The sequence below is a fragment of the Neopsephotus bourkii genome, unplaced genomic scaffold (genome assembly GCF_033783945.1).
Source record: "Neopsephotus bourkii isolate Nb327-2 ecotype Australia unplaced genomic scaffold, CSIRO-AGI_Nbou_v1 NB_384, whole genome shotgun sequence".
NCBI lineage: Eukaryota > Metazoa > Chordata > Aves > Psittaciformes > Psittacidae > Neopsephotus > Neopsephotus bourkii.
The window spans coordinates 2,281,016-2,295,436 of NW_026900889.1; the positions used below are offsets into that span (position 1 = coordinate 2,281,016).

Here is a 14,421-nt window from a genome sequence, read left to right on the forward strand (position 1 = left end):
CCCAGCATGCAACAGCCTAATAAAGAGGATAATGGATTGGTTTAACCTTTAAGGGAGGAGAGTGCAGCGCTGCATCGTCCGCTGTGTGCACACAGCCCCCGGCTCAGTGTGAGCGCATCCAGCACACGGACATCCACATTCCCTCCCCACGGTGCTCCCATCACATGCCTCAATCCATGTGAGAGTAGATCCAGCACAGTGCAGGAGACATTCGCCTACGCAGATCTCATTAGTTGTCTCGAAGAGGGAAGGGAATGAACATGACTGGCGACGTCCCAGCCCTCCTCTCTGTCTCCCTTTCAGAGGGAAGGGGGGAGAAGGGGCAGAGACAAGGAAAGCTTTTGGGGAGATTAATGAGCATAACCAGGCTGTAGTGATGAATTCGTCTGGCCTGAAGTGTAATTGTAGCACAGGGATTAGTGCTCTGGGGAGCTGTTTGGCTGTTGCTGGTGGGTGATTTTTAGCTATTGATGCACACAGGGGGTAAAAGCAACAGTTGGTTATGCTGTGCTTTGGGGTAGAGCCAGTGAAATAAAGGTTTCTGGAGTGGGCTTTGGGGCAGAAGCAGGAGGGGTTTATAGCATCCTGTGTCAGGCTCACAGCCGAGGACTGATCCCAGTGTCCTGCTGTCTCTGATGCTTTTGGTAGGGCTGTCTCTGCATCAGGACACTGCTGCGTCCCACAGCTCGGGGTTTGCAAGGGCTCCAAGGAGGGGAAAAGCACGTGCTGCCCTCCTCCCTGCCCTGAGCATGTCTTTTATCACAGAAAGGGCTTGATGGGGGTTCCCCAGAGCATGTATTGCAGTAGGATGGTTTCTTGTTGTGTGTCTGTGCCTTTCTTCAGTGTGCGGGCTCCAAGGGTCCGTCAGGTCCTGCTGCATCCAGGGCATTGTGGCTGCTCCAGCCCCAAAATCCCACCCCACCGCGCAGTTCTGACCCATCATGCTAGCCCTGGGCTTAGCAGAGAGGGCACTTGCTGAAAGCTCTTGAAGCTGTAAGTGTGCCCATGTGGTGTTATTGGAGGGGTGTACATCAGACAGGAGTCCAGGCAGTGGTGGACAGCAGCTCGGATGGAGACCCAATGGGAATGAGGATGGAAGAGAAAATTCATCCCTTACAAGTACTCAGTTATTATTCATACAGTAAAGAGGAGATGCTATCAGCATGAAAACGCTTCCTCTTCATAATGTGTGCATATATACATCAGTGGAAAGGCAGGTGGAACATCAGTGGAATATCAGTTTGCAGTCGGGTACAATGCCTCCTCCTCCTCCAGTGGCAGCTCTTCAGTCTAGCACAGAAAGCTGTAAACTTACAGGAGTTCACAGGGATTCAGTGTGCATTTGCAGATCAAACCATTTCTCTGCTTTGCAACCTCACAGCTCCCAATTCTCCTCCCTATTGCAAAAGGACACTGGACTGAGCAAGTGCTTGTAGCTGAAAAGGAAAAGCTGGATGGGTTTTTCCTATTTAATCCACATTATAGCCAACCCATGGGAAATCCTGTTAAAAGATCAGTGAGGATTTTCTGAGTCAAGGGAAATGTTACATCTCAGGGAGTCGTTTGGATGAGCCAGGCTTCAGGACGGATCTGCTGCAAAAATACCTGCACAAAAGGCAAGGGAAGGCACACACGGATCAAACTGTTGTCCCAATTCCTTCTTTCCTTAGTATTTTTCAAAGAGGAAAGGAAAAATATACTCTGAATGCTCTGGAAATGTTGTGTACTTCTTGCAGTTGCTGATTTTGTGTTGTTTCCTTTGTGCCATGTTGTTAAAGGGGGAAGCACCTGCCATGGCAAAGGGACAAGAATTGGATGCGACAGGAATGCCGCCAGCTCCATGCGATCCCAGGGCTGGGACTTTGAGTGCTGAAATCCAAGAGATAACAAATGAAGGTGAAACATCTGAGAAGCCTAAAAAGCAATGGATGAAGCAGGATAGAGGTAATAAGAAGGCGAATCCCAGTCTGTTGAACTGAAATACACTCTCAGCCATGCAGATGGGGTTGAAGCAGGTTTCCTTACCAAGCAGCAACTAGTCCCATTGGTCTGGTGGGTGTTTTGCCCCAGTGCCTCAGGCAGTTGCTTGGTGTGTAGCATCCTACATCTCTTGGGATTCAGAACAAAATATAGAGAGGATCATGCCCAAAATAGTGTTGGTCTGCAAGTGTCAGCCTGTTGACAAGGCAGACAGATCAAGATAGGGTGGGGGATGCTGGTACCCCTGAGTTTTTCTCCTTTCTGCTATTAGAGAAAGATACCCTCTTTGCTAGATATCAAAGAGCCATGCTCTCAAAGGAATGGACCAATCTCAAAGGAATGAGGAACAAAGCAGAGAGACTCCTGCTGCTGGGCAGGGTTCATATGGTCCCTTGGTTCAGCTCCTTGCTTAGATGGAGAAGCTTGTCTGAGCTTCCAGTGAGGGAACTGAGACCTGCACGGTCTCCTCCAGCCTTGTGGTTCAGATGCAGCTGGGGCTCAGTGGGGAGCCTGAGTCCAACCCCTTCCGAGCCTGTTGGCAGCTACTTACGGAGAAGCTTTTTCCAGCCTTGTGCTGGAGCCCACACGTGCTCCCTCGGCCTGGCCTTGGCCTTGAAGCTGCTGCTGGATGCTGAGGCATCAGGGAGCATTCCAGAACACCAATTTATAGCCAGTTTGTGCTGGCTGCTTTAAGCCACTCCTTTCATTAGCAGTGGACAGGTCAGGGAAAGCTGTCTGAGCTTCTCGGTGTACCTGCCTATGCAGCCGTGCTCCACACCTCATGTTCCCATGCACAGGCACTGCCTTTGCAACCTGGCTGGCTCCAGGTCTGTTCTATTAGAGCTGCAGATGCTTTCAGGAAAAGAGCAGAAGGATTTCAAAGTGACTTTAATTTGGGAGGCTGGAATATTTCTTCCTCTTCCTCTTCTTTCCCTCTTCCTCTATATTTCTTTGGTGCTATCTAAACAGTTGTAATTCCTCAGCAGCTACTTCCACTGTCTCTTCTTTTCCAAGGCTGTGCATGGGATGGGATGATTTATGTGCACAGTAGAGATAGTGGTTGAGCAATGGGAACTGGAGGACGCAAGCAGAGAGGACTGTGCTGTCCCCAGCTGCTGAGGATGGCTCGTGCCGCATCCCCAGCCCTGTCCCTGACCACACAATGAGGGATTCCCCCATATCCAAGATGTCACATTTGCCAGGTTATCACACAGACCATTGCTATCAGATAGGAACCAAAATGTTTTTGCCAGTCATCCAGGGAACATCCTTTGCTTTGCATGCAAAGCCCAATAAAGCTAAAATTAGCAGTGTTTCCCTCTACAAAGCAAGTAATTTGTTCAGGAGAGGGCCTAAGGAGAAGCATGAAGAGAAAGGGAGCTCCCCTTATAAAATATTTACCACCTTAGCCAATGCCTCCTGAGGAATTTTGGAGAATGGTGTAATTAGGCTCCGAGCTCTGCTCTTGTTTCCTGCATCTCCTGCCCTCCCTTTCGCTCATCCTTTATTAATGAGGCCTTTGCATGACATAACGGGATGTTTGTTTCCTGGGGGGCTCTTTATCCCTTTGTTCTTGCACAAGAAGGGAAAATACTGTTACATCTAACAGAAGGGAGTTTTTAAAGATATGTGTAAAAGTAGTTTTAGGGGGTTTTGTATGTGTGTGTGCATATATATGCTTATATACGTACACACACACGTTCCTTGAACACAAGCAAGCCTTTCTCATGTGAACCTCCAGTTCCCTGTAAGTCCTTTTCCTCATACTCACCCTAGACATGCCTCACTCTTTTTAACTAAAGGAATATCTTTCTGGTGACACCAGGAATAGAGGATCAGTTTCAAAATGAAACGTGGGGGCTGAAAAGCATCCAGCGACATCTCCTTTGGCTTGGATTCGTTCTAAGCTCAGAATCAAGTAATTGTTTTATAAAACTCAGATTTGCTAGAAGGGCTTAATGCATTTTTTAGAAGGGCTGAGTAATGAGGTAATTGTAGATTTATTGCTGCTCTTAACACCAGGAGAAAGATACATCGTTCCACTTGGGACCACTTAAGCATATAGTGTTTTAAAGGATAGAGCTTAATTCATAATTACACAAGTGTTTATGCACCTCCCTTTTTCTTTGTTTCAGGTATACTTTGAGGAAGAAATGGAAGTGTGGCCTTGCAATGCCTTACCCATGGTCTTTAGGAACAGAAATCTGGCTTGGCTTTCCCTGGTTGCCCAGAGCCTTTGTGGCAGCCCAAATAAATGACCTATTCCCATCACAGCCCCTTGGTGCTTGAGTCCATGTTTTTCTCTCCAGTGTAAAGGGAAGCAAAAGACTGCTCTGAATTTCTTCATACAGTGAGCAAGCAGCTGAAATAATATTGCCTCACAAGCCATTATGTATTTTTTATTACTCAGATAAACAGGTTTATCTCAGAGGCTTTAATTGAGTGGTGTAAAACACTTTTATGGTGAAAAGAAAAGATGATTTGTTTTGCTCTTATGGTCACCTGTACTGTAAAGGAATGCCTCCTGCAAAAAGCTATCCCACTCCCATGTTTACCTGCCATCAGAGGAAGGGGGTGGTGAACCCAGCACACTCATAGCAAACCTGAGCCTCATTTTTCCCAGGAGCTGAGCTGGAGTCCCATGCACACCCTAGGATGTGCCAGGGATGAGGGACAGAAGCAGCTCCTGCTGTGCCCAGGGTGGTCCCCTCCTTTGCTCCATTGCCGAGACAAGACCTCTAACAAAGTTGTTCACTTGGATTGACTTTCGTAACCTTCATCCCCATGAATGGGATTTGCTGTCTGGCAATGTTTTCTGACATGATTTGATTTCCTGGACAATTCCAGAGATACTGTAATTTAGCAAATGATTCTTGCAAAAGAGCCACTTCGCCCTGCTTTTGTTCCCTCTAAGTGGCTTTGCCCATGGCTGGAAAGCAGATCTCATTTTGAAGTTCAGACTACTTGGTCCTTTGCAGCCCCTTGTGTGTGCTTGTGCCTGCAGAGGGGACCTTGGTGCCACCCAAAGGATGTGAGCTCGGGGAAGAACCCAGAGCAAGAAAGTCCCATTTGCTGGTGCTGCATCTTGGAGGGTGTGGGATGGGAAGAGCTTTGCTGGATCGAGGCAGAAAACAGCAATGTCCTGAGAAACTTTGAGGTCTTTATGTCACATATGTCTGCCAGAGGAAGAAGTTCCCTCCTCCACCTCTCAATGAGGATGCAGGGTATCGTGGTATGGGTTTGTGAATACCCAAAAGCAAATACAGTCCGAGAAGCAAAGACATGCTCTGTATCAGGAGGATTTATCCACCAAGATGGAGCAAGGCAAACACACACACAGGTTTTGAGGGGCTGGATAGGAGTGTGTAAGGGTTTGAGGATGATGATGGCTGATCCCATCTCCTCTCCCTGTCTTGCGATCAGCAGTTCGGGGCTGCAACTTTTCCATGCTAGCCCAGAACTAACTGGGACCCTGAGGGGACACCCTAGTGGGTGTCCCTTGCCCACTGCCTGTCCCTGGGAGCTGTGCTGAGCTCTGCTTTGCTCCAGGGCTTTGCTGACACCTTTAAAGAGGGCAGCTGTTCTCCTTTTGCTGAAGCAGCCTCCTATTGCTAAGGCAAGAAGATTGCCTTTCTTACCTTCCCAGCTCTAATTTGCACTTCTTTGGGGAAGATGATAGGACAAGTTACATCAGAGCAGCTGCTGTCTCGCTTGGGTTTTAAAGGAAAAGGAAACAAATCCCCTTCTTCGTTGCTTTTAAGTTGTTTTAGTGCTTACGTGGGCCTGGCTGACCTCTCAGGGGGCTCAACATCCCCACCAACAGGAATGGGGGTGTTAGAAATTACGGAGGGGTAGTTGTTCGTAGTGTCACAGAGCGGTTTGGGTGCTGACTGTTTAAGGATGCCTACATTGCAGAGCCAGGGAAACCATGGGCATTGTTGTGAGTAATTGCTGAAGGTCTTTAAATCATTTTCTATTATTTCTTGTTTTCCAGCATGCTGCTGACACACTGGAGGGAAACCATGGGCTGCACGTGTGATAAGGATTCCCTCACTGTATCTCTATTGGGTTTTTTATTAAACACTGACATGAAAACGTGTCCATTTAATGTGTTAAATCCCATCTCAGTGTTTCTATAGAAACCAGCTGCCTGTTCATTACAGCATGAGGATTCCCAGGCTGACCTCATCAGAATCTCCCTCCCTGGTGTCTCTCCCACTCCCTGCTCACACTGTTCCCTCTGTTGTCTCTGGATCTGACCTCCCCTTGCGTCACACCTCACCCTTAATCCCCCTTCCTATCCCTTGCCACCCAGTTCCTCCCCATCACCCCAAGGGTCTGAGGATGGAAAAGGATTCCCAACACAAAGGGGCTGTATAAAGCTGATGCCTGCAGAAAAGCACCATCATCGTGGCAGGACTGATTTATATTTCCTTTATTCCTGTCAGTTCATTGCCATTTACTTGATGCTGAAGGAGAACTACTCTCTTAAAAGGCCATTGAAATATTCCAGCAGAGGGTTCAGGGACGTGCATCATATGCCTAATGAAAAGAGAATCCCCTTGAATACATTTGACATCCAAGTGTAAAATCTGCACATTTGCTGCCTCTTAATTGGCAAGAAGCATCTGCATAAATCAGAATGTGCCTGTTCCTGCCATGGCTCTGCATATGGGCTGGGGACCACTGCAGTGCCCCCCCACCAAAGTGACAGCTGCCACCAGAGCATCCTGCACTTCTCCACGCACTGTTCTTGTCTTTCCCTTGTGTTTCTTTGATACTGTACACTGCACCCCTGCTTTTTTGCCCTGATAAGCAAAAGGCCCTCTCCTACCAGCCTTTATCCACAGCAGACTGTTCCCTTCTTCCCTTGGCCAATCCTGCAGCTCAGAAGCCAGCACTTCTCAGGACAAGGGTCACTCCTTGTTGCCTTTCCCCTCTTCACAGCTTCCTCCTCCTTCTTTTGGACTATCTTTTTTTGCCAGAGATTATTACAGAGGACAAAGTAAAGGCAGCATCCCCTTTTAAAACTGTCAGGTTTATTGGCACTTTAACCTGAGCACTTAAGTCCTTGGGGCCTCTCTGGGTTTTTTTCCCTCAATCAAGAGAAGCAGATGAAACAAATCAGGTACACTTGGAGACACAATTTGGGATATTGCTCCAGAACACCCATATGTCTCTGTTTCCTCAAAAAAAAAAGCGGGTGAAATCCTATTTCCAGGGTCAATTTGAAGTATGCTCAGTTGTTAAGACACATTTTTGACCTGGTATTCCCAATAAACCAAACTCCAACTCTCCCATATTTCCTCCAACCTACCCATGTATAACCAGATCCAGGATAGTCCTGCCTACTCCTGCCTTCACCAGGTGCCCATGCTTAGTAGTTCTGAGTGTCTCCAGGTCCCTTGTCTATAAAAGGAGAGGCTTAATGGCATTTCAACCTGTAAAGAAGGGTGATGAGCACCTTCTTCATCTGGGCATGTGCTTGCTGGGGCCATTAACACCTCAGGCTGCATCAAGAGAGATTTGGGGTGTGCTAAGAAGTAGAGGACTGGCAGCAAGGAGGGGGTGTACAAGGCAAAGGTAAGAGGGAATCCTGGTGGGCTGTTGAAGAGTTTGGGTTGGCTTGTTTTCAGCTGTTGAGGTGTGCAGATGTAGGTTAATATTTGGCAATTGAGATCTGGTGTTTGGCAAGCGTTTGGTTCCCCTTTTCAGACCTAAGACAAGGGGAAAATAAAGCTCTTGTGTGTGTTTGGAGCAGCTTAATTCAAGCAGTGTTATTCAGAGGTGTTAGTCCAGGATGCTCCTATGTCCTTGCTGCAGGCTGGTTACAAGACTGTGAGACACTGAAGGAGATCCCATGAGGGTAAAGCTGCTGCTTGATGTAGGTGGACAGTATGTGCTTCTGTCCACCAGCCTTCCTTAGAGTTAGTCCCAGTGATGGAAGCACAAGACTTCCCTTTAGCTATTGAACAATTGCCCGTTGATGCATCCCTCTATTCCCATTCAGAAGAATGGATGGAAAGGGGTTTACCAGTAAAGGAAGGGAGAACATAAACAGAATTTGTTTGGAAACCTTTGAAGAATTAGCCCCTTTTCCCAGTTTTCTTATTCCCATGAAAGAAACAATACTGAAAGCTGTTGATTTTCAATCTGTGTGGTAGCAGAAACCATTGGGCAGCACATAAATGCAGAATGATGCTGAAATCAATATTCAGCTGAGTAATTGCCATGAGATACTCGAATGCCCTTCCAGAATAAGGAGCACTGTGTGATGAAGCCAACCAGAAAGGACAGTTAATACGGGTTGGTGGATACACAGGACCTGGTTGTCTTCATTGTGGTGAGAGTTACTGCTGCTATGAGAGAATAGAAGAGTGAAATGGAAGAAATAAAGCATGAGTAGCCTGGGTATATGAACAGGGGAGAAAATTGAAATGCAAGAGGTGAAAGGAAGCTTTACAGGGAGATGCCTCATGGAGTAAATACATAACTAGGGAATATATTGGTGATACATACTTTGAAGAATCATCTTGACTGTGAACACCAACAGTGCTTCAAACAACCTGAAAGAAGATTTAAGAGGGCATAAAACAAGTTGGCCTCACAAGAAAGGACAGGAATAGGGTTGAAACTGTAGACTTTACATAAATCAGCCATGAGATGAAAAGTTAAATGAATTGGGAAAGCAGCTCTTAATAATCGAGTGGTGAATTGGAAATAAAGCTGCTTCCTCTGCTGTGATTTAAGGCTGCCTTATCGTTCTGTGCTGTAGTAGGGAAACTCCCTCCCAGGTTGCATAGGGAGGAGCATGTGCTCTGTGGAAACCAGAGCATGTAAATGGAGAGAAGCCAGGTTCATAATAACTAAGCCATAAATAAAAGGCTTTCTACACAGGAATCCTTTTATCAAGGAAGAGAAATGCAGAACATCTCCTTTATCTTGCCTTCTGGCTGCCCTGCAGCTTGTGATGTGCTCGGAGCTGGGAGCCACTGTGACCTGTGGAGGAGCAAAGCCGGGGTCCCTTGAATCACTGTTCAAAGGGGTGTTGCTGGGAGCACATCACTGCTCTGAGCCCAACCTGCTGCCTTCCCACTCAGCTACTGCAGGGCTCCATCTGACCTGTGTCCTTTCGAAGTTCCTCAACTTCTCAAGCAGGGATTTGGCTTCTTTCTCTGCTCCTTTTTTTTGCAGCAACCTCAGCTGTGGATACCTGGGGAAGTTAGGATCTTATCACATCTGTGCACACAAAAGCTCTTGGAAGCGCTCCCATCAGCGTGCCATGAGCCAGCCACAAGCACTGATAGGCAGAAACAACCAAACACATTTTGCCCGTGTTCCACCACAGCAAAATATGCCAACATAGTGCCAGTTTTCTCCTGTGTTTCAGATGTGCTGGAATCCTGTGCAGAGCAGTAGCAGGCAGAATACTGCAGGTAGCAAAAGAGAATCCAGCCTGTGTGAGTAGTCCATTGGTTGCAGCCTAACAGACAGTGCTTTTGCTTGTGCAAAAATCCCTGGGTAGCTGGAAATTGCTCACCAGCTGAGCTTCTGTTACTGTGGCCATGGTTATGCAGCAATTTAACACCCATCTCGATGCCCCTGTGCCTTACATCATCTCTGTTAAAGCTAATAGTGCCACTTGCTGTGTTGTGACAGCCAGATCATATGCCTGAGAGCTGGGGGAGCTGCAGTTCGTAAGCTGGTGGCTTCATGGAGCACAGAACTTCGATTCTTAGCTGGGTTTTAACCATCCTCCCATCTCCACACCAGAGCCTTCTTGCTTAAATCCAGGTGTGCTTTTAAGTCTGCTTTGGGCAGAGGTGTGAGCTGGAGCCCTGGCTCCTGCTATCCACGTGCCTGCAGCCCCATGGGCAAAATGATTCATGGGTTCACTTGTCCTCCTGCAGCTTCTCCTTCTCTCACAAAGGACAGAGAGGCTGTAACACCCTCCTGTTCCTCTCCACCCAGGCTGGTGCACACTTTATCACCTCTCTAATGTATTGGTCCCTCTGCATTGAGTGCCAGAGGTTATTTAAGCACAATATATTTTCTTCCCCCTTTAAGCATCTGCCATCCAATTTATGAAATCAAACTGTTGTACTGAGTCCCTTTTGGCTCAGAAGAAACGATGCACAGGAGATGGTCTCCGATTAGGAACCCAGTGCTTGGGGTTCCCAGTCTGGGACCAAAACGCATCCCTAGGCTGGCAAAGGGGGAGGATGCAGCACAAACCGAATGGGAGAAGAAACCAGGGCTTGCCAGGCACATGTTGCTCAGCATCATCCTATTTCAATATTTATAGGATGCTGTCTCCTCTCAAATGTAAAATTGTGCTGTTATCTCCGTATGTGCAGATTCCCTACAAATGCAGATATACTCGCTCCATATGAGAACTCTTTCAATCCCTTCAGTTATTCCCTTCATAATTAAAGCATAGTCTTTAGGAGCTTGTCTTCATTTTCCTTCTTGCGTGATAAGGATGGGGTTTTAGCTCCACTACACAAAATCCCACATGCAGCACCCTGAAACTGCTGCATTTTAGGAGTACCGTTTCCTGGGTTTAGGGCTCTCATTCCCCGGAACCATCAGCATCTCTTATGACCTGGGAGGTTCATCTCTTGACTCATTTACAAAGTCTAATGATGCCTTTTTCTTGCCAGATTAATGAGAATTCCCACCTGAAAAGCTGAGCTGCTGGAAATTACATGTTCCAAAACTGGAACTCCAGGGGAAAGGAAGTTTGGCAGGAAAAGTTACCTTCTTGTGCTCTCATCATCATTTCTGCTACTGCTGCCTTCAGGGATGCCTTTAAGAGATGAAAAGGGCCCTATTTCTCCCCCCAGGTAACCTCTCGAAACCCAGCAAAGCTTCACTGCTGGGAAATCATTGCAAGCTTAAAGAGGAACAAGCACCACCCACCCCAAAGCCCCTTACCTGCTGCTGATAAGGAACCCGATGTTTTCCCTCTCGCCCTAGCCAAGGATTTCTGTCACTTCTCAATGCAAAACTATGTGGCTCTGCCCCTACATTTGTGATGTGAAAGATGTAGCTCAGCTTAATTCCTTTACCCCGTGAAAACAGGTTTCACTCCAGGCAGATGGCTGCTGGCTGGCACTATGTCTCATTTTCTGGCAACCTCAAGGCCTATAGGGACTGTGTGTTGTACCCATAGAGCTTATCCTATGTCTGTGCAGCCCCAGTCTTTCCCTGCAGGGACACATCTGATTTTTAATAGCATCCCTGTCCTTGTTTTATCAGGGCCTGTCAACAGCATGAAGAAATGCCTTAAATAGTGATACATAAACACTGAAACCCTGTATTTACCACACTGGGTGCACTTGCTGAGCTGTTCATCATCTAATGTTACTGGTGTTGCATGGCAACCACTGTTTAAGGGTTTGCTGACTCAAAGAGCCTCTGTACTTTAAAAGGTTCAGTGTATTTATTTGACAGCCTCTACCTTCAATGGGTCCTTTTTCATCTTTGTGTAGCTGACGTTTATAATGATTAGGGAAACAATTAAATTTGGGTTTCTGGAAAGCCAGGCATTTAGTAGGTTTATATCATTATTATTATTATTACTGCTGCTGCAGGGAAAGAAAGATTTGGGGCTGTTGACAAAGAAGACCCAGCATGTTTGTGACTTTTTCCAGGTGTGTTTTCCATCACTCAGCATTGCACCATGTCAGTGGGAGCCTCGATGGAGGCAGGCCCCCATCAGTGAAGCCCTGTGAACAGTGAAGCTCTGTTCACTGAGCTGCCATCTCACCCAGGAGTTATTTAGGTGATGCTCAGGGGGTCCCCAACTGCTGCCCAATGGCTGGAGCAGGCAGAGGTGGTGCCATGTCCCCACCAGGCAGCCCATGGTGTTGCCTGCAGCACATCTCCTTGCTCGTGGAGCTGGGTTTGGTGCTGAGATACTGGCAGTGCAGGTTAAGTGCAGGCTGTCAGGGATGCTTTCCCCTCTGCAGCCAGGCTTGGAGGAAGTGCAGGTGGCAGCCAGACCTCTTCCCCTCTGTAGCTGCTTGCCCCACATGGAAAAGGTTTGCAGGTTTCCTCAGAACAGAGCAAAACCTCACCCCAGATGCTGCCAGCATCAAACCGGAATTGGTCATTAAACACAAACCCAGGTTTTAGGGGGGTTGAGGTTTCATAGCACAGGCTTTCACTGTAGTAAAAACACCACTGCACAGCATTGCATCATTCCCAGTCAAAAGGTACCAAATTCCATGTTACAACATAGCACTTCCCAAAGATTCCTCTGCCATTCCCAGTGTGTGTGCTGCTGTAAGTACGATGCTCAAATAGGGGCTCAGCAGCTGTTTGGTTTTAATATGTTGCATCATATTATTAAATCCCAATGCTATGGCTAGCAACACATTTCTATCCATTAATGGAATGACTATTTGATTGATACTAGGATGGTCCTTCATTTTTGCTTGTGATTGCTGAAGGGTATTGGCAGTTTCCCATCTGTATAGTAAGATGCTATGAGAGATCCAGACCTCAGTGAGTCTATGTTTATTCAGCCTCCTATCTGAGTTCCAGTTGTCAACACTGAGGGATGTTTCTAGTGGCTTTAGCTAAAGCCTTTGGAAAGGGATTATGAACTCTGTGATTTCTATGCACACTGTAGCGAAGGCAAGTCCTTGTCAGGTGTTTCCCATGGCTGTGCTGCTCCTCCAATGCACTTCACTTGTTGTAGGTGAACCAAGGGCAAACCAGACACTGATTTGGGCTTGTTTGTGCCATTAGGAAATTCACAGGGTGTTCTGGGGGTGTTTTCTCCTTGGTGTGTTTGCTTTGTAAGTGACAGCGCAGCAGAACTTCAACAAGGAAGGGGGGGAAAGAGGAAAATACACTGGAAGTTGTGGCAACTGAGAGTCCAGCTTCACAGCTGGCCTGTTGAGGCATTGTCAAGGCGTGTTTTGCCTCCTGCTGCCAGCTTGATGCATTGTCGGAGGGCGACAGGTTTAATGAATGCTGTGTGCAGGAGAGGACACTGAGGTTTGGCTTATTAAAGATCAGGTTTTCAAAGCAGGTATGTTTTAATGAAGGGACCAAAAGGGTAACTTTCCCCCATAGGCAGGGGGCTTCTTCCATAGATGCTACGTTTGTGTGGGTTTCACCACATCTGAATGCTGTGGAGTTGTTCCTCTTCCAGATTTACCCTTCAGCTCATTCACTGGCTGAAGGAAGACTATGTACTGGGAATAGTAGCTTCAACTAACACAGTGTTTAATGTCAGTTCTGCAAAGTAGCCATGCACTGCAGGGCTTTGCCCAAGCTGCTTTTCCTTACCTGAGTGCTTGGTAGTGATTCTACCACCAACACAGCAGGAAAGAGATCAAATAACTCAGGTCTTAAGCCTGCATCACTGAAAGATCCATGTTGGGCCAGAGCTCAGCATCCCATGGCTCCAGTAAATGGTCCATCTGCCTGAAAACCCTGAGCACCTCCTTACTCCATGCAGGAAAGAGCCCTTGACCTTTGTAGGGTGGGTTGATCAACGTAAACATTTAGGAGTGGAGCACATTTCCAGGATGCTGATCATAGTTGTAATACTCCACAGGTTATATTCCAGGGTTTCCATTCAAAAGGGCTTTGAAATCACTTCTCCTTTGGCTTAATCAGTGCTACATTGCCTGGTCCTGAGGAACCCTTTGTAAGGCACTGACCTAAACCAGGGAATCATAAGGCAAGAGGAGGAGCCTGGAGGTCAGGGATCCACCAAGCAGCCTCATCATTATCATCTTCAGATGCAATATTAGCAGCTGTAAGAACTGACTTTTGATTCTAGTGCTTTGTAACACGGCGCTGCTGCATCCTACATACACCTTGACAATGCTTCATCATTAACCCACATGAAAGCACTTAAGGAAATGAAAAGGTTGCCATAGGCAACCTCCTTCCAACCTTGCAGCATTAATTGCAGGACTCCCTGAGCGGAGCAGGGATTCCCCACCCGTTAACTTACCACATTGACAAGAAGGCAGCAGCGGTTAAAATTAAGGAATTGAGCTAAACTTTGCCTTAAAATGGCAGGAAAAGAAAATAAATCATAAGTTTTAGCTGTGGCAAACCATAAAGGAATTTAATTGGGTAAAAAGAACATGAATTGTTGCTCTCAAATGCAGCAAAATGAGTAGAAACAGTAATTGAGCCAATGTATTCCAATAGAGGTGTAATTGAGACTTAAATAATAATCTTCTAATCTGCATTGCTTGTGATAATCTAGAGAAGGAATTATTAGCAATGCTTTCTAACAGGGGGCTTTGGTCACATTCTCATCCCCCCAAAGAAATCTCTTGCTTTAGAAGAAATAAATCACATTTTAGGAATGAAGGAGTCCTTCCATTTGAGCTTATCCTCCAAAGTTAACCAAATTCTGACAGTTCTGTAAAGCGAGCTACATTCTCTTTGTTGCAGTGACACGGC

General features: G+C 46.8%; 1 long non-coding RNA gene across 1 annotated transcript; it reads left to right on the forward strand.

Annotated features, from left to right (window-relative positions):
- Nucleotides 1–7: 7 nt before the first annotated feature.
- Nucleotides 8–6,079, forward strand: LOC133210112 (uncharacterized). The gene is made up of 3 exons (XR_009724860.1): nucleotides 8–993; nucleotides 1,779–1,944; nucleotides 5,975–6,079. It is a non-coding gene; the product is annotated as an uncharacterized LOC133210112 (long non-coding RNA).
- The last annotated feature ends 8,342 nt before the right edge of the window (nucleotides 6,080–14,421 follow it).